The sequence below is a fragment of the Sapajus apella genome, unplaced genomic scaffold, assembly GCF_009761245.1.
Source record: "Sapajus apella isolate SASKATOON/1434 unplaced genomic scaffold, GSC_monkey_1.0 scaffold68, whole genome shotgun sequence".
Classification (NCBI taxonomy): domain Eukaryota; kingdom Metazoa; phylum Chordata; class Mammalia; order Primates; family Cebidae; genus Sapajus; species Sapajus apella.
Window position 1 is genome coordinate 6,645,251 of NW_022437008.1, and position 22,125 is coordinate 6,667,375.

At 42.6% G+C, this 22,125-nt stretch overlaps 1 long non-coding RNA gene across 1 annotated transcript in view; it reads left to right on the plus strand.

Annotated features, from left to right (window-relative positions):
• The window catches only part of LOC116530763, a 29,133-nt gene extending 13,445 nt beyond the window's left edge, over positions 1-15,688 (plus strand). Inside the window, exon 3 of the long non-coding RNA XR_004260117.1 lies at positions 15,551-15,688. This is a non-coding gene — a long non-coding RNA (uncharacterized LOC116530763). The remainder of the gene's footprint in view (positions 1-15,550) is intronic.
• Positions 15,689-22,125: the final 6,437 nt, after the last annotated feature.

The window sequence follows — 22,125 nt, forward strand, 5'->3', positions numbered from 1 at the left end:
AATTGCTTGTTGAGACATTTTATTATGGCTGCTTTAAAAGGTTTGTCAAATATTTTTAACATCTGTCCTCTCAATGTTGTCTTTTTATCATTAAGTTGAGATTTTCCTGGTTCTCAGTAAGAGTGATTTTTGATTGAGACCTGCACATTTTGGGTATTATTGTATGAAAATCTGGGTCTTATTTAAACCTTCTATTTTAGACAGTCCCTTTTGACAACACTCCAGCAGGAGAAAAGGGATGCTGCCTCATTACTACCAAATGTTGGTCAAAGTGCAGGTTTCTATGTGACCTCTGTTGACACCCAAGGTTACAGAGACTCCTCATTACTATTGTTTAGGGATGAGAGTTCCAGTTCCCCACGAGCCGGGGAGAGATAAAGGTGTCTCATTACTGCTCTCCATGTGACCTCTTATGACACACTACTGTATTGTTCCTGGGGTCTTGAGGTCCCTAGAGATTTTATTTTCTCTCTCCTCCTTTTGGAGTTTTCTTCTGTTTATTTGATATATAATGTCAAGAATCTGTAGTTGTACTTAGCTGAAGAAATAAGAAAAAGTACATCTACTCCACCCTCCTGAAACTTTATATAGCATTTTATTTCAGTTCTTTTCTTTGGTTAGTTTACTAAATGGTATTTTGGGGACAGCATTAAATAACAGGAATAATGTCTATTATTTTCTCTTTCCTTATTCACTGACAATGCCTCTAATGTTACTCCATGAAATATGATGCTTAGCTTTGGACATTAGTTTGAGACATTAAATCCAGTCACATTAAATTCAGTTGAATAAATATTTAGTAGTACTACCATGTATGAGTCACTGCTCTGAAGCTGAACTATAGCTAGCAGGATATGAGATCATAATAGTTTTCTCTTATATTGAAAGTTATCTTTCTTTTATACTACAAGATCCTTTTGATTTTTTTGAGACAAGGTCTTACTCTGTCACCCAGGCTGGAGTGCAGTGGTGTGATCTTGGCTTACTGCAACCTCTATGTACCAGGTTCAAGCAATTCTCATTCCTCAGCCTCCCAAACAGCTGGGATTACAGGCGTGTACCACCACACCTGGCTAATTTTTGTATTTTTAGTAAAGACAAGGTTTCACCATGTCAGCCAGGCTGGCCTCGAACTCCTGGCCTCAGGTGATCTGCCCACCTCAGCCTCCCTAAGTGCTGGGATTACAGGGATGAACCACCACACCTGGCCTCATATCTTGTCATTTAAGGAGACAATCCAGGTAGAAGTAGTTCCTCTGTGATACTGGGAATTATACAGTCTGTATATATTGATCTTCCCATTTCCTGACAGAGGGTTCCTAAGACCCATGGAATCTCCAGCATGATGAGTATCTTCTGTATGCTAACGTGATGACTGGTGGCTGGGGGCCCCTGGGTAGCTTCAGGATGGCAGCTGGTCACTGGGTAGGCCAAGGCATGATTGGAGAGTTGAGACTTCAGCCCTACCCCCAGCCTCTGGGGATGGAAGAGGAGCTGAAAGTTGAGTTAATCACCAATGGTAAATAATGTGATCAATCATGCCTATGTAATAAAGCCTCCATACAACCCTAAAAGGACAGGGTTCAGATGGGCTTGCGGATAGCAGAACACCTGGAGGCTCCTGGAGGGTGGTGCATCTGGAGAGGACATGGAAACTCCATATCTGTTCTTCCATACCTTGCCTTATGGAAAGGCATTGTCCATCTGGCTGTTCACCTGTGTCCTTTATTAATAAACTGGTAAATGTAAGGAAGGTGTTTCTCTGTGTTCGGTGGACCACTCTAGCAAATTAATCAAACCCAATAGGAGAGTCATGTGAACTCTGACCTATAGCTAGTTGGTGAGAAGCAGAGGTCACAGTCGGTGCTTGTGACTGGTATCTGCTTGGCTCATGACTGTCATGTGGGACTGAGTCCTCACCCTGTAGGATCCGATGCTGCCTCTAGGTAGGTAGTGTCGGGATGGAATTGAACTGGAGGACAACCCGCTGCTGTCCACTGGAGAATCTGCAAAATTGCTTGCTTGGTGTGTGGGGAAATACCCCCACGTACCTGGTCACAAAAGTATCCTGGATTGATTGTTGAGTATGAGAAAAAGAAAAAAAATTAGTTGTTTTCTTCTGTATCACAGATCCTCATTCTCAGTATCAGATTGGCTCAGCCAGACACTTGTCTGCTTCTGATTCAGCCCTATGACCAGAGAGCCTGTTCATGTGGCGTAAGCATGGCTGGCAGGGAATCACCTTTATATTGTGTGTGGGCAACACTCCAAAATACCAAAAAAGGTATTTTCCTTATGCTGATTATGCAGGAATAACAAAAATCTGCATGGGCCACATAAGGGATCATTTTATGCATGCGACAATAGAACTGCTCGGAATAACTGCCCTTACATTGTACCTCCAAATTAAAGCTTCTGTAAATTGCCATGAGAATATTTGGCCTGGGGTTGTGCCCTTTCCTGAGCTGGGTGGTACTGTCTTATTGCTAGTGAATCCTTCACTCTGCCTTGGGTCATGTTATGGCTTATAGCAGACTCTGTCTCTAATTTATATTCACCTTCACCTCTGCCTGGGCTTCTAGATGAATCCAATACAGAAATTCTTTTGAATATAAATACTTTCCAATGAAGGGAGCATATTTCCCAGCAAGCAACACTAAGCCGTGAATACTGGTTTTCCAGGGTGAATCCAATCTTCTCTCCCACTCTTTTTTCTTACTCTTTCTTTTCTTGTATTGGTGTAGTAATGCTTAGTGTAGTTGGGAATGTCAGCTGCTTGCTTCTACTTCATTCCCTATTTTATACACAAACATATACATGTTACAGGAAAGGGGTCCTAATCCAGACCCCAAGAGAGGGTTCTTGGATCTCGTGCAAAAAAGAATTTGGGGTGAGTCTAAAGTGAAAGCAAGTTTATTAAGAAAGTAAAGGAATAAGAGAATGGCTACTCCATAGATGGAGCAGTTTTGAGGGCTGCAGTTGCCCATTTTTATGGTTATTTCTTGATGATGATCTAAATAAAAAGTGGATTATTCATGTTTCCCCTTTTTAGACCATATAGGGTAACTTTCTGACGTTACTATGGCATTTGTAAACTGTCATGGTATTGGTGGGAGTGCAGCAGTGAAGACGGCTGGAGGTCACTCTTGTGGCCATCTTTGTTTTAGTGGGTTTTAGCCAGCTTCTTTATTGCAAAGTGTTTTATTAGCAAGGTCTCTATGACTTGTATTTTGTGCCAACCTTCTCTCATCCTGTGACTTAGAATGCCTTAACCTTCTGCGAGTGTAGCCAGTAGGTCTCATTTTACCCAGCCCCTATTCAACATGGAGTTGCTCTGGTTCAAACGCCTCTGGCATGCATACTAGACTTAATTCCTAAGGGCTGTAACTTGTCATTTTCCATCCTCTTTCACAGGTAGCATCACTCACTGCTGCTTTCTTAGACATAGTACAGCATATTCCACTCTTCCAACCAAAGGTCCTCCCTCCAGGCTGTGTTTCTAGTCTTTAGATATTTGAAGAAACCTCTTTCCTCTAACACCTCTCTGGGAGTCCTGATTTTATGTCACTTAGCAGGAAGTACAGTAAGGTCAAGTTCGAGGGCTTAGAGACACAGAATGAAAGGCTCACTCTTTAGATAGCCCCTGTAGGAATTCAGGACAGCTTAGGAACCAAGCGTATCGTGGGTCCTCCAATGAATTTCCCACCCATGTCTGTGAGAATGGCCTATCCAGCTAGACAAGTTCTTGATTTAGTATTCTTCAAATTTCCCAAGAAACCCCCAACCTTCCTAGAAATAAAAGCCAATCAGGATTGCTGGGAGATATAGCCACGTTACATATGGAAAAACCATCAGATAAAACATACCAAATGTTATTGTTGAACAACTCTCACCTAGACAGTTCAAGCTGCAAGATTGCCGTCAGCCCAGGTGCCTCACATTTACATTTCTTTGATTCCAAAACATCACTAGTTTTAGAATGCATCCTACCTTAAATAGCGAAAGAAAGCACTGGCAAGTTTCTTTTGACATCTTGATCCCAGAAACATTAAGAGGTAGGAGGAAATGTGTCTTAAAACCGAAGAATTACGTTAATATCTTACGGGAACCTATGAATCAGATCACAAAGGTAGGTTCAGCTGGAGTCCAGTGTTATGCAAAAACGGAAGCAGAAGTGACTGAACATTATAAAGTAACAATCCTTTGGCACCTCTTGATTATTCCATGGCAATTGGAGTACAAATAACTAAAACTGTGCATGGATTACAATGTCATGGCTACATTTCCAATTTTGCATCCCATAGGGAGAAAGCACCCCTACAAAAAAAAAAAGGGACAATTTTAAGGGTCGAAACCTCCAGGAAAAAAAAGTAGCCTAATTAATGTATTAAAAATTTACTCCATGTCAGTGAGGACAATCAATGAATAAAATTCCTAAAGTGACGATTGAATCTAGTCAACTGCAATTATATAAAATGTTCCCATGCCACTGAATGATGTTTTCTCATTCTGTCAAGGCATTCCTTCTAGTTGGCGTTTGAGTTGCTGTTAAAAAAAAAAAAAAATGCTTTTGTTCCCTAGCTGAGTTCAGAATCAACCAAGGGAAGAAATGAGAATCAGATGAATGGAATTAAATATCATCTCCATCACAACAATATATTGAAAAGAGTAGCCAGACATCCTGGCCAGTGGCTTCTCTGACTCTCTGTAGCCAGTTTAGAGCTTGGAATTCTCCATCTGAAGGCAAGCCTGGTCTGCAAAGTGGATTCACTTAACCGTGATTTCTGTCATGAACTAGCTCAGAGAGAAGAAGGTAGTTTTACTCATAAATTTTAATAAATTACCTCCATCTAGGCAAGAAATGTGCACCAGTGCCTATAACTATCCAGGCACCTCTTCAGTGGTAAAGAGTGGGAGGAGGAGATAAGGGGCCAGGAGTATCCTGGGGGGAAATTCTTCAGGGAAACCAGATAAATAGGCTACACAAGTTTTCTAAAGGATATGTTTATTCATTTGATGTGGTAGCCTCCAAGGTAGTTTCCAATGACCCCTACTCCCACTATTCACACCCTTGTGTAGTCCTCTCTCAGATTGTACTGGCATTAGTCCGTGTGACCAGTGACATATGGCAGAATGACGTTGTATCACCTCCAACATTAGTTCATAGAAGACATTGTGGCTTCCACCTTGGGGGCTGTCTGTTGGCTCAGGCCAAAGGAAGTCAGTTGTGTTGTGGGCAGTCCTAAGCAAAGCATTATGCCGAGAGGAAGCCTCTAGCCAACAGCCAGGGAGAAACTGAGGCCTAACAAAGCATGTGGGTGAGCTCAGAAGTGGATTCTTCAGCCCTAGTCAATCCTCAGGATGACTGAAGCCCCAGGCAACAGCTCGAGTGGAACCTCCTGAGAAACTCTGAGCTGGAACTGCCCAGCTAAGCTGCTTCCCGATCCTCAGAACTTGTAGGAGATCCTCAGAACTTTGTTGTTTTAATCAGCTAAATTTTGGGGTAATTTGTTATGCAACCAAACATAATTGGAGCATTTAACTGGCATTTATTTTATACATTTGTGAGTTTCTACTCGTTTGTGAATTTTTTTTTTTTTTTTTTTGAGATGGAATCTCACTCTGTCACCAGACTGGAGTACAGTGGTGCTATCTTGGTTCACTGCAACCTCTGCCTTCCAGGTTCAAGCGATTTCCCTGCCTCAGCCTCCTAAGCAGCTGGGATTACAGATGTGCACTACCACAGCCAGATAATTTTTATACTTTTAGTAGAGATAGGGTCTCCTCATGTTGGTTAGTCTGGTCTCTAACTCCTGACGTCAGGTGATCCATCTGCTTGGGCCTCCCAAAGTGCTGGGATTACAGGCATGAGCCAGCACACCCAGCCTCATTTGTGAATTTCTGCAGTAGTCTGTCCCCAAGATTGGCCATGTAGGAAAACTCAAATGTTCATGGGCTTGTAAGGATCCTTCCTTATGACAACTCTGGGACATCAGTTAACTGATTTCGAGATTACAGCATCTACATACAGAACTATGACTCAGAGAGCTTAAACATTATGTTCAAGGCTACAAGTAGGCTAGTTATGATAAAATAGCTAATGAAAGTTAAATGTGGTTGCCTGCCATGTGTCGAGAGTCTCCTTAGTTACTAGATATGCAGGAGAGAAAACAAGACTTACACTAATATTCCACTAAAAACACAGATGTGTTAAAGTTTTATTGCTGCAGACTCCAGAATGATAGTGTGGTGTATGGGGCAGGGGCAGGGATCTCAACCTCTTTGAGTGCCTTAGAATGCACTCTGGGGAACAGTTTTCATATTTTTTTGCCTTCATGAGTCATGTGTACCCTGAAAAGCCTAGGATAGCAAGAGATGTTGGCTGGGATGTGGGCAACCATTGTGATGCAGAAATCCATTTTAAAGCAGGCTTCATTTAAGGACAACCTTGGTAATGGGTAGGGATTGAACTGCCAGAGAGGTCTCAAGGAGATTGGGCATACAAAATGGAAAGCTGTGATTCAGTGTCATTTAGGTTTTTTTTTTTTTTTTTTTTTTTTTTTTGACGGGGTCTTACTCTGCCACCCAGGCTAGGGTGCAGTGACATGATCATAGCCTACTGCTGCCCCATACTCCTGGGCTCAAGCAATCCTCTCATCTTAGCCTCCCAGGTAGCTAGGATTACAGGCATTCACCACCACACATGGGGATTTTTTTTTTGTAGAGATGGGATTTCACCGTGTTGACCAGGCTGTTCTCGAACTCCTGACCTCAAGTGATCTGCCTGCCTCAGCCTTCTAAAGTGTTGGGATTACAGCAGCTCAGTGGATGAGGGATCCTGGCCAACATCTCCAGTGGGAAATGGCTAAAAATGCCAGATGAAAAATAAATTTTAAATAAATTATTAAATGAATCAATGAACTGGTAAGAAAGTAAGAAGCACTCAAACCAAAAATCAAGTGAAGATTGGAACTCAAAAAAGGAAGCATAGATGCTGCTTCTTTACCTTGAGAGCATTTACTAAATAAGATGAAGTTGGGTTTTATTTCCTTTTGGGCTGTGGAATGCAGGACACAAGCTTGGGGCCTATCCAGAACAGGAAGTCTAATGGAAGACATCCATCATAAAGCTGAGACTTCAGAGATTATACCCTTAAAGCAAGGAAAAACTAGAAATAAACCAGTCCTGCTATCCTCAGGGAATTTTATCAAAAATTACGAATGATGCTAGTATAGGATTGGGGCCGGGTTCAGTCTCCCTTGAAAATTTGCAATAACAAACAGATTCTTCTCATGCCAGTTTGCACCCAAAATTCACACTGTCTAGATGGTAAAAAAAAAAAAAAAAAAAATCTTAATCTGAGGTTTTAGTATAGAGTATTGCCATACTGGTAGTACTCCAGTTCAGTAGACAGAACAAATGAAAATTCTCTTTCTGGAGGAATCCACCTTTATTATAATCTCAAGCATTTGCCTGGATAAAGTTCTAAAAAAATGAGCATATGGTAAAAAGAAATAAACAAAAGCATGCACAAAATGCACATACACACTCAAAGCATCGTGAGAGAGAGCCAGCAGAAAAATACATAGCAGAACCTACAGAGTAATGTACAGGGTAATATAAATTTATATAAAATGTATGACAACAACATCACAAAAGCCTTGATGGGAGAAATGGGAATATACTATTGTAGAGCTCTGATACTATATGTGAAATGCCACAATACTATTTGAATGTAGATTGTGATATGTTAAAGATGTATTATAAACTCAAAAACAACTATGAAAATAATAAAACAAAGAGTCATGTCTAACAAGCCCCCAAAAAAGAGATAAAATAGAATAAAAAGTCAATTAATTTAAAAGAAGTTAGAAAAAGAGGAAACGAGAAAGAATAGAAGAAACAAGTGGAAAGCAAGTAGCAAGATAATAGACTTAAATCTAACCATATCAATTATGACATTAAATGGTCTATACACCTCAAAAGGCAGAGATTCCTAGATTGGCTAAAAAAGCAAGACCTGACTATATGCTGTTTACTACAAACACACTTTAAATATAGAGACACAAATGGGTTAACAGTAAAAGAATGGAAAAAAGATACATTATGCTATCTTTAGTCAAAAGAAAGTTAAACAGGGATTATCTTATCAGTTTCATTTATCAATGATTAAAGTGATAGAAGAAATAACTATTCCAAATGTTTATGCACCCAATAACAAAGCTTCAAAATACATGAAGCATAAAATGATAGAACTGCAAGAAGAAATAGACAAATCTGCAATTATAGTAGGAGACTTCAGTATTCCTCTATCAAAGATTCAGTAGGCTTTGTTGGGGCTAAGATGCTGCATTTGCCAATGCTGTCATAGACCATTTGAATAGCAAGATGCTGGAATTTAAGTCAAGAGAAAATATCCAAAATGAATTATAAAAACCAGAGAATGGGGAAGACAGAAGAAAGGGTAAGAGATATGTGCATATAGTAAGAAAGCTCAACATATAAGTAATTAAGTTCCAAGAAAAGGAGAGAAATAATAGGATAGAAATAATATATGAAAAGATAATAGCTAAGAATTGGTCAAAAAGACATCAAGCCACAGATTCATGAAGTCTGAAAATTTCAAGTAGGGTAAATATGACTAAAACTACACCCTCTAATTATCTATCTATCTGTCCATCTATCTATCTAATCTGTTAAAAAACTAAAGACAAAGAGAAAATCTTAAAAGCAGCTATAGAAAAAAATAAAGATTACCTTCAAAGAAGTGACACTTAGATTGATGGTTGACTTGTCAATAATGGAATGAAAAGGAATTGAATTGGCTAGAATGATAATCTTAAAATGTTGGGGAGAAAAAGAAAACCTGTCAACCTGGAATTTTATACACAATTAGAATATCCTCCAAGAATAAAGATTAATTGAATATGTTTTTACATAAACAAAAAAAATGGAGAGAATGAAATACTAGCAGATTTTCACTAAAGGACATGCTGAAGGAAAAATTGCCCCAGATTGAAGCTTGGTGATTCAGGAAGTAATGAAGAGCAACAAAAAGATTAATATGAGAGTAAATATAAATAAACTTTATAATAATGTCTCCTAAGGTTTAAAATATAAAGAGAAATAAAATACATGACAAGAATAACATGTAAGTCTGGAGAGGCAGCTGAGGACACTAGCCATTGAGGTCTACTTTAATCTAATGCTGGGGCTTGAGATGATTTGTAACTGAGTTGCAGTCCCTGCAAGAGCCTTCCTGTGGTTCATGCTTACTCCCAGGATACAGACTTGAGGTTCCATACAAAAGTTGGGGGCTCACTAGTCATCTCCCTACTCAGCAGGCCTGAATACCAATCCCTTTCACTCTCAAGGGTATCAACCTTGTAGCTTAACCTTTTGGCTTCTCAGACTTCCCACCTCAGAATTGGCAGATGCCTTCTAAAGGAAAGTGGCCCCAAATACTTCTCTGTACTCCTGGGGTCTCCATCCTTTTCCAGATCTGCCTGGTAATTCCTTACTATCATGGCCAACCTCTCTGCTGCTTCCAAGCAGATTTTACTTTTTTCCAGATTCTCTAATTGTTTTTAGTTTCAGGGTTGGCAGAAACTGGTTCTGCATTACTCAAAGTAGAAGTACTTGTTTTGTTCCTGTTTTTCCAAAATTGTCTTGTCTTGAAAAAAGAAAATTGAGCTGCTACCTGCTTCATATACAATAATACATTATACATAAATTAAAGGCTCAAATAAGAAAATTTTATAAGAAAATAGAATATCCTATTTTGACATTCTTAAGATAGAAGTAGTCAGACAGCATATCTAGGGGAAATAATTGATAAATTAGGCCAGAATAGAATATATAAGTTCCTAACAACAATAGTCATCAAAACTAAAAGTAAAATGTAAGCCCATTTATCCATAATTGACCAAAGATTTGTATCCAGAATAAAGAAAAAGAAAGAAAAAAAGAGAAATGAACAAACATAATACACAAACAACTCAATAAAAAATGGCTAGAGATACAGACAATGATCTGAAGAGGAAGTTTTAGTAACAATAAGCATATGAAAAGATGCCCAACTCTCTAGTAGTTAGGGACTCAGAATTAAAACAGTGACATGTTTCATGCCCATCATATTGCCAAAATTAAAAAAGAAATCTGACAAGTGTTTGAAACAGATTGGAGGAACGGGAAGTCACCATGTAAGCCAGAGTGTAAATTAGAACAGCCAATTGTGCTTCAGAGGGCAGTATCTACTGAAAGTTGACTATATGCATTCCTTTCAACCCAACCATTTTTATATCTCCTTGGGATACTTTTGAATGTGTACAAAGGAGACTTCTATAGAGTCTTTATTACAGCACTACGTATAGTGATAATAAAAAATGAGAACCTGTGTGCCCATCAATAGGAAAATGGATTAAAACAATTGAGATATATTTATATAATAAACATAAAACAGCAAAAATTATTCAACTAGATCCATGTGCATCAACATGGATAAATCTTGAGACCATATTAATGGGGAAAGAACATGTTGAATGGTCACGTGTACAGTATGACATAATGCAAAGTTGTGGGGTTTTTTTTTTTGAGACAGGGTCTTGCTCTGTTGCTCAGGCTGGAGTGCAGTGGTATGACCTTGGCTTACTGCAACCTCTGCCTCCCAAGCTCAGGCAATCCTCCTGCCTCAGCCTCCTGAGTAGTTGGGACCACAGGCACATGCTACCATGCCCAGCTAACTTTTTGTACTTTTGTAGAGACAGGGTTTTACCACATTGGCCAGGTTGGTCTTGAACTCCTGAGCTCAAGCAATCCATCCACCTCGGCCTCCCAAAGTGCTGGGATTACAGGTGTGAGCCACTTTGCCCGGCCCAAAGTTTAAAACTAAGGAAAAAACAATACTAAAACTTCTTTTAAGATGCATGCAGAGGCTTTAAAGATATAACAACATCTTTATGGAAAGGACGCACACCAACTTCCAGTTACCTCTAGGGGATAAGCATTGGGACAGAGGAAAGAAATGGGGTCTTCACCTCTGGTGGTAATGTTTTATTTCTTATACAACAAAAACAAAATATAACCCTGAAACAAATGTGGAATAATGTTAATATTTTTAAGTTTAAAAAATTAATTAAATAAAGCATAGAAGAGGCTGGGTGCAGTGGCACACTCCTGTAATCCCAGCACTTTGGCAGGCCAAGGCAGGCAGATCACGTAAGGTCAGGAGATGGAGACCAGTCTGGGAAACATAATGAGACTCCTTCTCTGCAAATACAAAAAAATTACCTGGGCACTGTGGTGTATGCTTGTGGTCCCAGTTACTCAGGAGGCTGAGGTGGGAGAATTGCTTGAGCCTGGGAGGTTGAGGCTGCAGTGAGCTGAGATTGTGCCACTGAACTCCGGCCTAGATGTCAGAGCAAGACCCTGTCTCAAAATAAAATAAAATAAAATAAAATAAAATAAAATAAAATAAAATACAGTTCCCAATGCATAAAAAGCATTGGAAAAAAAAAAAAAAAAGAGGGATTGAGTGATTGAGGAAAAGAAAAAATCAGACCCAGTGATGTCCCTAAGTGTCATAACCATCTGCAGGGCTAACGGTGGGGACATTGACAACATTTCACATGGGGGATGCTTTTTAAAAACTAGTTCTATTGTGAGTGGGGAACGTTGTATTGGCATGTGTGCAAAGAAGGCTGAAAGAAACGTCAGGATAGAGATGAATGACCTGGATGGAGCCTTACTGATGTTAGGTTCTTTGGAACTACATACAGGAGAGTCGCCCTTCTTGGGGCATCTTTATCCATAATCTGGAGGTCTAGGCTTGAAAGGGACACCAAGCCCTTCACAGGTGTGAGATTTCAGGCTGGTTTCACTGGGTTGTAGAGAAGGCCAAGAATGTGTGGGCAAGAGGGGGTCACCTGAACTCTCCCAAGTGGGTTCTGAGTGATGCTAGTCCCCCAAAGGAATGCAGGTCTGGCTGTTATCAGTTGGCCTAGGCTAGTGTGCCATTGAGGACCAAGCTGAGAGCACTAGCTGGGGAGTGACTTGCATTTTGCAGATACTGAGGGAGGACAGCTTGCCTGGCAGGCCAGGAACAGACAAGGCAAAGCTGCAAGGACATCTGATCAGGGTTTCCAAACCTGTGGTGCCAAATTCATGTTCCTTGAATATAGCAAATTAATATTTAAGAGAGGCCACCAGATGCAGTGGCTCATACCTGCATTCCCAGCACTTTGGGAGGCTAAGGCAGGTGGATCACTTGAGACCAGGAGTTCGAGACCAGCTTGGCCAACATGGTGAAACCCTGTCTGTACTAAAAATACACAAATTAGCTGGGTGTGGTGGTGCAGGCCTGTGGTCCCAGCTACTTGGGAGGCTGAGGTGGGAGGATAGCTGGCGTCTGGGAAGTTGAGGCTGCAGTGAGCTGTGATTGTGCTGTGGCACTGCAGGTTGGGTGACAGAGTGAGACCCGGTCTCAAATAAATAAATAAATGAATATTTAAGAGAGGAAAATGTAGGACAGAAGAAAAAAAAAACCCACGTTGTACAAGACCTTTTAAACTTCTGTCTCTAGTGGTGCCCACTGAAAGACAAAAACCTGTCAAAAAGATTGTACTAACCGTGAGAAGACTTTTGGATCCAGCCTTGACCCCTGAGCTTGCTTGGATGAGTCCCGTCTGGATAACCCACGCCTGACCGAGAACCCCTGCTTGGGCCTCCCTGTGGGCTTGAGTCTGACACAGTTACTCCCTTCGTCTCAGGGAGAGGACAGAGCAAGCTCACATCTAGGGCACCATTTGCCATCCCCATAGCCAGTTGTCCAAAGAGATGTAAAAATTCCCATTTTTCCAAAGTATCAAAAAACGTAATGCTAAGGAAGATATAGCTGTCCTCCCTAAACTCAGCTTTTGTGTAAATTAAGCAGTGTGTTACTAATTGGTGTCCAGGTGACTAAAAAAGCCTTGTTTGAAGATCTGTTTTTAGTTTCCTGTTTGTGTGGGAAGTACCTTATTTTTCAGCTTGTTAAAGAGCTTTCTGATTTACAAGGATTTCATCGCAATTGAATAATGAGATGCTGCTTAATGTATTGTTGTTCAAAAATGTGTTCCCCCCATTGTGTTAAGTTGTTCTTGCATTGCTATAAGGAATTACCTGAGACTGAGTAACCAATGAACAAAAGAGATTTCACTGACTCAATTCCACAGGCTGTACAAGAAGCATGGCTGGGAGGGCCTCAGGAAACTTACAATCATGGCAGAAGGCAAAGGGGAAGCAGGCACATCTTCACATAGCGAAGAAGGAGAGGGGAAGCACTGCACACATTTAAACAACCAGATCTCCTGAGAACTCACTCACTGTCATGAGATCAGCAAGGACAAAGTCCACCCTCATGATCCAATCGCCTCCCACCAGGCCCCTCCCCCAACATCAAAGATTACAATTCCATATGAGATGTGGGCAGGGATACACAGCCAAATCACATCACACCTCTAGTGACATGTCTTTTTCTTTTTCTTTTTTTGCCCAGGATGGAGTGCAGTGGTGCAATCTTGGCTCACTGCAGCCTCTGACTCCAGGGTTCAAGCGATCCTTGTGCCTCAACCTCCTGAGTAGCTGGATTACAGGCACACACCACCATGCCTGGCTAATTTTTGTATTTTTAGTGGAGATGGGGTTTTGCCATGTTGGCCAGGCTGGTCTTGAACTCCTGACCTCAAGTGATCCACCTGTCCCCGCCTTCCAAAATGTTGGGATTACAGGTGTGAGCCCCTGCGCCTGGCCTAGTTATAATTCTTAAAAAGAAATGAGTGCCATTATTTTCATTCTTAATGTAAGCAGCATGGTCAATTTTCTCCTAAAGCTGTCTCTTTTATAGTATGTGAGTTTGTAACTTATGAGAGTCGGGAGGGAGTTTGTTTTTACATATTTGAAAAGGTGTACTATACTAAATTTTTCTGTGAGACTTATAAAGCAGTTAAAATATGATCAATCTTTCTCGTGATCAGATACTGGAGATGTTCAAAATGAACTGATGAATTTAAATATTGTTGAATATCTTTCTAAAAGTCATTGATAATTATAGAGTGTTTATCTTGACTCTGGCTAAAGGAAGATAATTCTATTGATGAACAAATATTCACTAATAGTATTTTTTGATTCTGCGTAAATGTAAAGAAAAAGCCAGTTGATAGAGTAATTAAATTTATCTGGGCACACAAAAGTGAGTTGGCATCAAAAAGGGAGAATGAGGCCAGCTGCAGTGGCTCACGCCTGTAATCCCAGAACTTTGGGAGGCCGTGGCATGTGGATCGCTTGAGCTTAGGAGTTCAAGACCACCCTGGGCAACATGGTGAAAAACTCTCTATAAAAATGTAAAAATTAGCCAGGTGTGGTGGTGGGTACCTGTAATCCCAGCTACTAGGGAGGCCGAGGTAGGAGGCTTGCTTGAACCTGGGAGGTTGAGGTTGTAGTGAGCCAAGATCGCGCCACTGCACTCCAGCCTGGGCGACAGAGTGAGACTCCCATCTCAAAAAAAAAAAAAATTAAAACATTCACGCAGAGACAAGGCCTTGCTGGCCTGAGTCTTGGGCCTCACAGCCAGAAAGCAAGGCCCAGGCCAGTGTCCTGGGATTTGTTCACTGCAATTGACTTTGACCATTACAGACAAACAGAACATATTAATATCTTTCATGATGCAGTTGATGGTGGCCAAAAGACTTTGATCATTGTGGGCCAGGCACCACACTAAGTACTCCGGATGCATTCCCTCATGTAATTACTCCACTAGCACTATCATTTGTCCCATTTTGCAGATGAGAAAACTGAAGTTGAAAGTAATTCAGGAGCACGAATGGAGGAAGACAGATGCTGGAGTTCACACCCAGGACTATGTGACTCAAAAGCCCTGTTCTCTTAACCTCTGCTCAGGCCTTTTGGTTTATTTCAGAGTTTTTCGTTAACCCCTTCACAAGTGGAATCCTCCTGGATTCTCAATTCTCATTGCTGAGGCTAATGCTTAGCTCCAAATCTTTTGTCTTGGTCATAGAATTCTTTATTTGGGGCAGGATGAAGGGGTCTTTGTCTGCCGTGCAGTCCCTCCTGTTCCATGCAAACATAGACACACTTTTTAAATCTTCAAATGTACCAATATATGGGGATCTTAAGATATTCCTTTTTGGCTGGGCATGGTGGCTTATACCTGCAATCCCAGCACTTTGGGAGGCTGAGGTGGGTGGATCACTTGAGGTCAGAAGTTTGAGACCAGCCTGGTCAACATGGCAAAACCATTTTTTGTATTTTTGTGCTAAAAATACAAAAATTATCTGAGTGTGGTCGTGCACATCTGTAATCCCAGCTACTCGGGAGGCTGAGGCAAGAGAATTGCTTGAACCCAGGAGGTGGAGTCTACTGTGAGGTGAGATCGTACCACTGCACTCCAGCCTGGGTGACAGAGCAAGACCCTGTCTAAAAGGAAAAAAAAAAGCTATTCCACTTTTTAAAACTAGTGATAATTCTATTTTGAGCACTTTTCACCTCTCTTTAGGATCCAGAGGAGGGAGAAGTTACTCTGGCAGGGAGTTGGCAGTAAGGGTGACCAGGGACAGCTTCATGGAAGACTGGGCACTGGAGATGGGCCCGGAAGGCTTTTGCAGGCAGAGCTGGTGGAGCAGGTGTGTGAAGACCATGGGAAACATGGGTGACATCCTTGCCCCGGCTCTTCCCTCAGTGACAGGGCTAGTGTGTGCTGGAAACGTTTTTTCTTGAGACAGGGTCTTGCCCCATTGCTCTAGCTGGGATGCGGTGGTATGATCATGGCTTACCGCAGCCTCAACCTCCTGGTCTTAAGCAATCCTCCTCCTTCCACCTTTCAAGTAGCTGAGACTACAGGTGTGCACCACCATGCCTGGCTAATTTTTGTATTTTGGGTAGAGATGGGGTTTTTCCATGTTGCCCAGGCTGATCTTAAACTCCTGGTCTCAAGCAATCCTCCTGCCTTGGCCTCCTATAGTGCTGGGGTTACAGGTGTGAGTCACCATGGCTGGCCTGGACACTCTTAAATGTTAAGTGCTGAAGATGAGATACTGTATGATTCTGAATACGGAGTTCGAGGGAAGAAAAGGTGTGTAGCGATGCTTGCTTGGATGCAGAGAAAATCTCACAGAAAATTTAATCCTGGGAGTTGCATGGCTGCAGCAGGAGGGCAGAGCCCCAGGTGGTGGCAGAGTGGGAGCAAGTGTGGCCCCCTCTGTGACCATAGCTCCCCTTTGGCTTCTTCTTTCTACTGGTCCTCTCCTCGGCAATGGTTCTCAGATCTCTTTCACATATATTTGCCTTCAAGTAACGTTTTGCCAGTTTCAGTCTTTCAGGGAGAGTCATGGTGCACGGACAAGGCTGTCCTTAAAAGTGTCCCCACAGTTCTAAACCTGTCATTCTTATTTCTGCCCAGAGAGAGGCAGGAAGACCATTCATTGCAAAGAACTGCTGAGTTGCTCACTGGCATTAGAGTGTGCTGTTGTGACTGGTCTTGGCTGAGAAGAGCAGTGAGTTTTATGAAGCGACAACCTTCAGTTTGTAAGTCTAGAGCTAGGGAACATGAGTCTTAGAACAAAGAGAGAGATGTGGGTGCAGACTGGGTTCTAAACCCAGAGTTTATGTTCGGCTTCTCTTTATTTCCTAGCTGTTCTGGGCACAATTTTCAACACTCCCAATACCTAGGATCTCTGCCTATAAAGCAGTAGCGACATCCACGCGTGCTCCAGAGGAAGTTCCCAGCACGTGTCTGGCATGGAGCTGGGTTCAGTAGAAGTGCTTCGAATCTGAGTCTAAGTCCTCCCTTCACAAGACTGTTTTTTTGTTGTTGTTGTTGTTTGTTTTGTTTTTTTGAGATGAAGTCTCCCTCTGATGCCCAGCTGGAGTGCAGTGGCATGATCTCACCTCACTGCAACCTCTACCTCCTGGGTTCAAGTGATTCTCCTGCCTCAGCCTCCTGAGTAGCTGGGATTACAGGCATGTGCCACTACGCCCAGCTAATTTTTGTATTTTTAGTAGAGACAGGGTTTCACCATGTTGGTCAGGCTGGTCTTGAACTCCTGACTTTGTGATCCGCCTGCCTCAGCCTCCCAAGGATTACAGGAGTGAGCCACTGTGCCTGGCCTACAAGGTTTTTTTTTTTTTTTTTTTTTTTTCCATCCATTGAACAACTGGTCTCCAACGCTGAGAGAAAATACCTTCCAAGCTCCATTGGAAGCTGCTGGAATTTAAAGGACAGAGAGGTCATTCCCAGTTCTGAGTGAGGTTGAGCCCACCATCCTGCAAGAGAGCAGCTGTGGCCATGTCCTCTGGAGTAATAGGCCAGGAGGTGAACGTGAACGATGGTGTCCCCATCATCGTGTGCTGCAGTGAGCTCTTAGCACATCCCTGTGTCGTGGGTGACTGCAGGCTGCACATGCAAAACGTGGCTGATGCAGGCAGAGAGCTTGTATTAGTCCGTTTTCACACTGCTATAAAGATACTACCCATGGCGGGGTGCAGTGGCTCATGTCTGCAATCCCAGCACTTTGGGAGGCCAAGGCAGGTGGATCATTTGTGGTCAGGAGTTCAAGAACAGCTTGGCTAACAAGGTGAATCCCTTCCTCAACTAAAAAATACAAAAATTAGCCAGGTGTGGTGACTAATGTTTGTAATCTCAGCTACTTGGGAGGATCTCTTGAACCTGGGAATTGGAGGTTGCAGTGAGTGGAGATGGCACCACTGCACTCCAGCCTGGGTAACAGAGTGAGACTCCTCAAAAAGAAAAAAAGAAGAAAAAAAAAAGATACTACCCGAGACTGGGTAGTTCATATAGGAAAGAAATTTGGTTGGCTCACAGTTCTGAATAGCTGGGGAGGCCTCAGGAATATGGTGAAAGGTGAAGGGGAAGCAAGGACCTTCTTCACATGGCGTCAGAAGAGAGACAGTGCAGGGGAAACTGCCGCTTAGAAACCATCAGCTCTCTCTTGAGAACTCACTCACTATTATGAGAATAGCGTGGGGGGGACACCGTCCCCATGATCCAGTCACCTCCCATCAGATACCTCCCTTGACATGTGGGCGTTATGATTTAAGATGAGATTTGGGTGGGGACACAGAGCCAAACTATATAAGAGCTCATCTGGCAGCTACCCCCAGAACACCTCCCAAGCTTCCGGACCCACTCAGAAAGCCTAGCTAATGATCATGGAAGGTGTGATGGTTAATACTGAGTGTCAAGTTCATTGGATTAAAGGATGCAAAGTATTGATCCTGGGTGTGTCTGTGAGGATGTCGACAAAGGAGATTAACATTTGAGTCAGTGGGCTGGGAAAGGCAGACCCACCCTCAACTGGGTGAACATCATATAATCAGCTGCCAGCAGGGCTAGGATAAAAGCAGGCAGAAGAACATGAAAAGAACAGACTGGCTTAGCCTCCCAGACTACATTTTTCTCCTGCGATGGATGCTTCCTGCCCTTGAACATCAGATTTCAAGTTTTTCAGTTTGGGGACTTGGACTGGCTTCTTTGCTCCTCAGCTTGCAGACGGCCCATTGTGGGACCTTGTGATCATGTGAGTTAATACTACCTAAGAAACTCCCCTTTATATATATGTTTGTATATATATATGTATGTGTGTGTGTGTGTGTGTATATATATATATAAATTATCTGTCTGATAATACAGAACTAATTATCCTGACTAATACAGAAAGAGAGCCTCTGGTTAGCAGATGAGCAAAGACAGGTAAAACCAGGGCAAATAGCCAGTGCACCAGGGCTGTCTCCAGTGGGACCCATGAGCCAGGCTGGTGACTCAGGAACCACGGGTACCACCCCTCTTTGGAGAGTAGAAGTTTTTACCTGTTCCTGCTTTTTGAGGGCTCCTTGTAGGGTGCACTGTGGGACTGAATGGCACCGAGTAAAATCACGAAGGGGTTTGACATCAGACATCTCTGGTTTTGGCAGAATTAGGAATAATTCTAGAAGGTGCTGCATATTGAACAAAAATACAGAGTATCCTGAATTTCCAATTGAGACACTGATTCTTATTTCAAGCAAAAATGCCTGTGTTTTCAGAAAGACAAATACTTCATAATTCCACTTGTATGAGGTATCTAAAATTGCCAAATTCATAGAATCAAAATGTGGAGGGATGGTTTCCAGGCCTGAGGGGAGGGAGAAACAGACAGTTACTAATCAACAGGCACAAAACTGAGACAGAGTCTCACTCTGTCTCCCAGGCTGGAGTGCAGTGGCACAATCATAGCTTACTGCAGCCTCCGGTTCCTAGGCTCAAGCAATCCTTCTGCCTCAGCCTTCCAAGTAACTGGGACTACAGCTACATACAGTCACACCCAGCGAATTATTTTATTTTTTTGTAGAGACAGGGTCTTGCTGTCTTACCAAGGCTGGCCTCGAATTCCTGGCCTCAAGCGATCCTCCTGCCTCAGCCTCCCAAAATGGTGAGATTACAGGCATGAGCAGCACAAAGTTTTAGTTAAGCAAGATCAATCAGTTCTAGAGCTCTGCTTTGCAACATTTTGCTTGTAGTAAAAAAAAACCCCTGTATTGTCCACTTCAAAAACGTGTTAAGAGTGTAGATCTCATGTTAAGTGTTCTTACCACAATAAAATAACATTAAAAATGCCTACATTTTAAGGGATGGTTTTCCTGGAAAGGCTGTACAAAGAGCGTAGGCAAATCTCATCTTATCAAGGAGCAAGTTACCCATGACAGTAAATGAGACCTGCACATGAAACATGAGAATTAAAATTAGATGGGTCTTTCTTTTCCCCCAACCATCTTACTTTTTATAGTTATTTCGGAGAAATCTGCATTTTTCACTTGGAATGTGCTGTGCCTTTGTCGGCCAGCGATGTGTACCAGTCTGCCTGGCTGTTTCCGCTGGCTTGTCAGGCTCACTAATTAGAGAACTGCAGCGTGATTCACCTTGTTAATTAGAGGGACTTGCACACGGAGCCCTTCGGGCAGTGTATGAGAAAGCCTTGCACCAGTGCCCCGAGAACGATGCAGTCTGTGAAGTCATTCTTCTCATCTACCTTCTATTTTTCATTTGAAATGAATAAATCATCGAGATTTTCCTTGTGGAGTGAGAATGCAAGAATTCACATCTTTGTAAGATGTAAATTACATGTGATCAATAGGAAGCGATGACGCGCACATTGTACTTACATGATTTCCTAATTTACTCCTTGTCAGGGTCTGAGAAAATGGCCTGAAATATTTGTCTCCTTTCCAAGAATCAGTACCCTTCATCTGGTAAAAGAGGGTGTTGAGTGAGAAACACAGCTGTTTTATTTCAGCTGCTAGAGTCTGGTCCAGTGGTTTGTTGTTCACTTGCACAGAGGGAGGGGGAAGCTTCTGGAAGCCTGGCCTCAGAAGAGCTCTCCAGAGCAAGCTCCTTCTCCCCATCTTCCCCCAGGGACTCGTCTGCTTGGGAAGAGACAGGGCATGGCAGGTAACTTTGATTGAGATATTCTTTTGTAATACAGATCCCCACTTTTTGGAATTGAGGTTTAAGATGTGTGTCTTTAAAATTTTTTTTAATTTAAAAAAATAATATTTTGGCTGTATTCAACTATGGACCCAGTCACAGAAGCAGGAGTGCCTCTAAACAGCATGTTACCTTCTTTCCTATCTGTACAGGATACTTTGGAAATTGATTAAAATTAAGTGTTGCAGTTAAGTAAGTTTCAGCAGTTTTCTCTCCAACTACTTGATTAAAATAAAGAGTTATAGTGAAACAAGACTAGGAAGAGGCTCAGGATTTCTCACTGGTGAAAAGAAGGACGGTGCTTAAAGGTGTGGCTTTCCCATTAAAAAAAGCCAAGGGCTCAGTCCCATGGTCTGGGGGTCTCTGCTGAGGAGTCTGATTCAATAACCCTATTATCAGACAGGGGGGTGAATTGATGTTTGAAATATGGTTAACCTTTTTGTTCATTCATTGCAATTTGCAGTAATTGTACATGCTCACTCGCAGAGATTTTGGCCAAAGATTTGCAAATATTTCTTTAGAGAAAGAAAAAGATTTTATATCTGCTCTTCCTAGGAAGGGTATGGATGGATCAAAGCAGCTGTTTTCTAGAATGTGCTTTCCACCATTCTGAACATCTAATTTGGTGCCCAGAAGCACACACTGAGCACTTGCTGCATGCAAAACACCACCCTAGCCTGGAGGGAAACCCAGGACACAGAGACCATTCCTGTCCTCAGGGCCTCCTGGGCTCTGTGCAGTGGAGAAGCAACAAAGTGCTAGCACACGGTGGTGAGTGCTCCAAAGCCCTTGTGCCAGCACAGGGGAGGGGAGTCAGGACAGAAGTCACAGAGGGAGAGACACTTGTGAGGGCTCCTGGGGAATGAGTAGCGCTTGCCAGGTGCAGAAGGACTTGCAGGATTGGGGTACAGTTAGTGGGAATGCACGGTCTATTCCAGGTAGTAAGCGGCTTGGGAAGGCCAGAGAGTGGGTGAGAGGAGGGATGGCCGCAAAGGCGGGGAGATAGGGTTAAGTCCCAAAGGGTTGCCATTCCAGCCTCCAAATGTGACCTGGGCGTGCTTTTGGGTGCAGAATTACTTAGTATGTGCACTGTTGAGCTCTGGTTGGATGGACAGAGGGGTCAATGTGTGTGGGCACCCCAGATGGACTTTTTGGCTCAGCAGGAGCCCAGGCAGGTCTGTGGGACACCTTAGGGGGATGCAGGAGTGTGTGGGGTTTCTTTGGCATATTTGCCTTCTGCACAGTTCCAGCTCTGTGTGCAGGAACCAGCAGGCATAGGGAGTAAAGAGGGGAGGGGCCAGGCACAGTGGCTCATGCCTGTAATCCCAGCACTTTGGGAGGCTGAGGTGGGCAGATCACCTGAGGTCAGGAGTTGGAGACCAGCCTGGCCAATAAAAACACTCTCTCTAGTGAAAATGCAATTATTAGCTGGGCATAGTGGTGCATGCCTGTAGTCCCAGCTACTCGGGAGGCTGAGGTGGGAGGATCACTTGAACCCAGGAGGCAGTAGTTGCAGTGAGCCGAGATTGCACCACTGCACTACAGCCTGGGTAACAGAACAAGACTCCATCTCAAAAAAAAAAAAAAAAAAA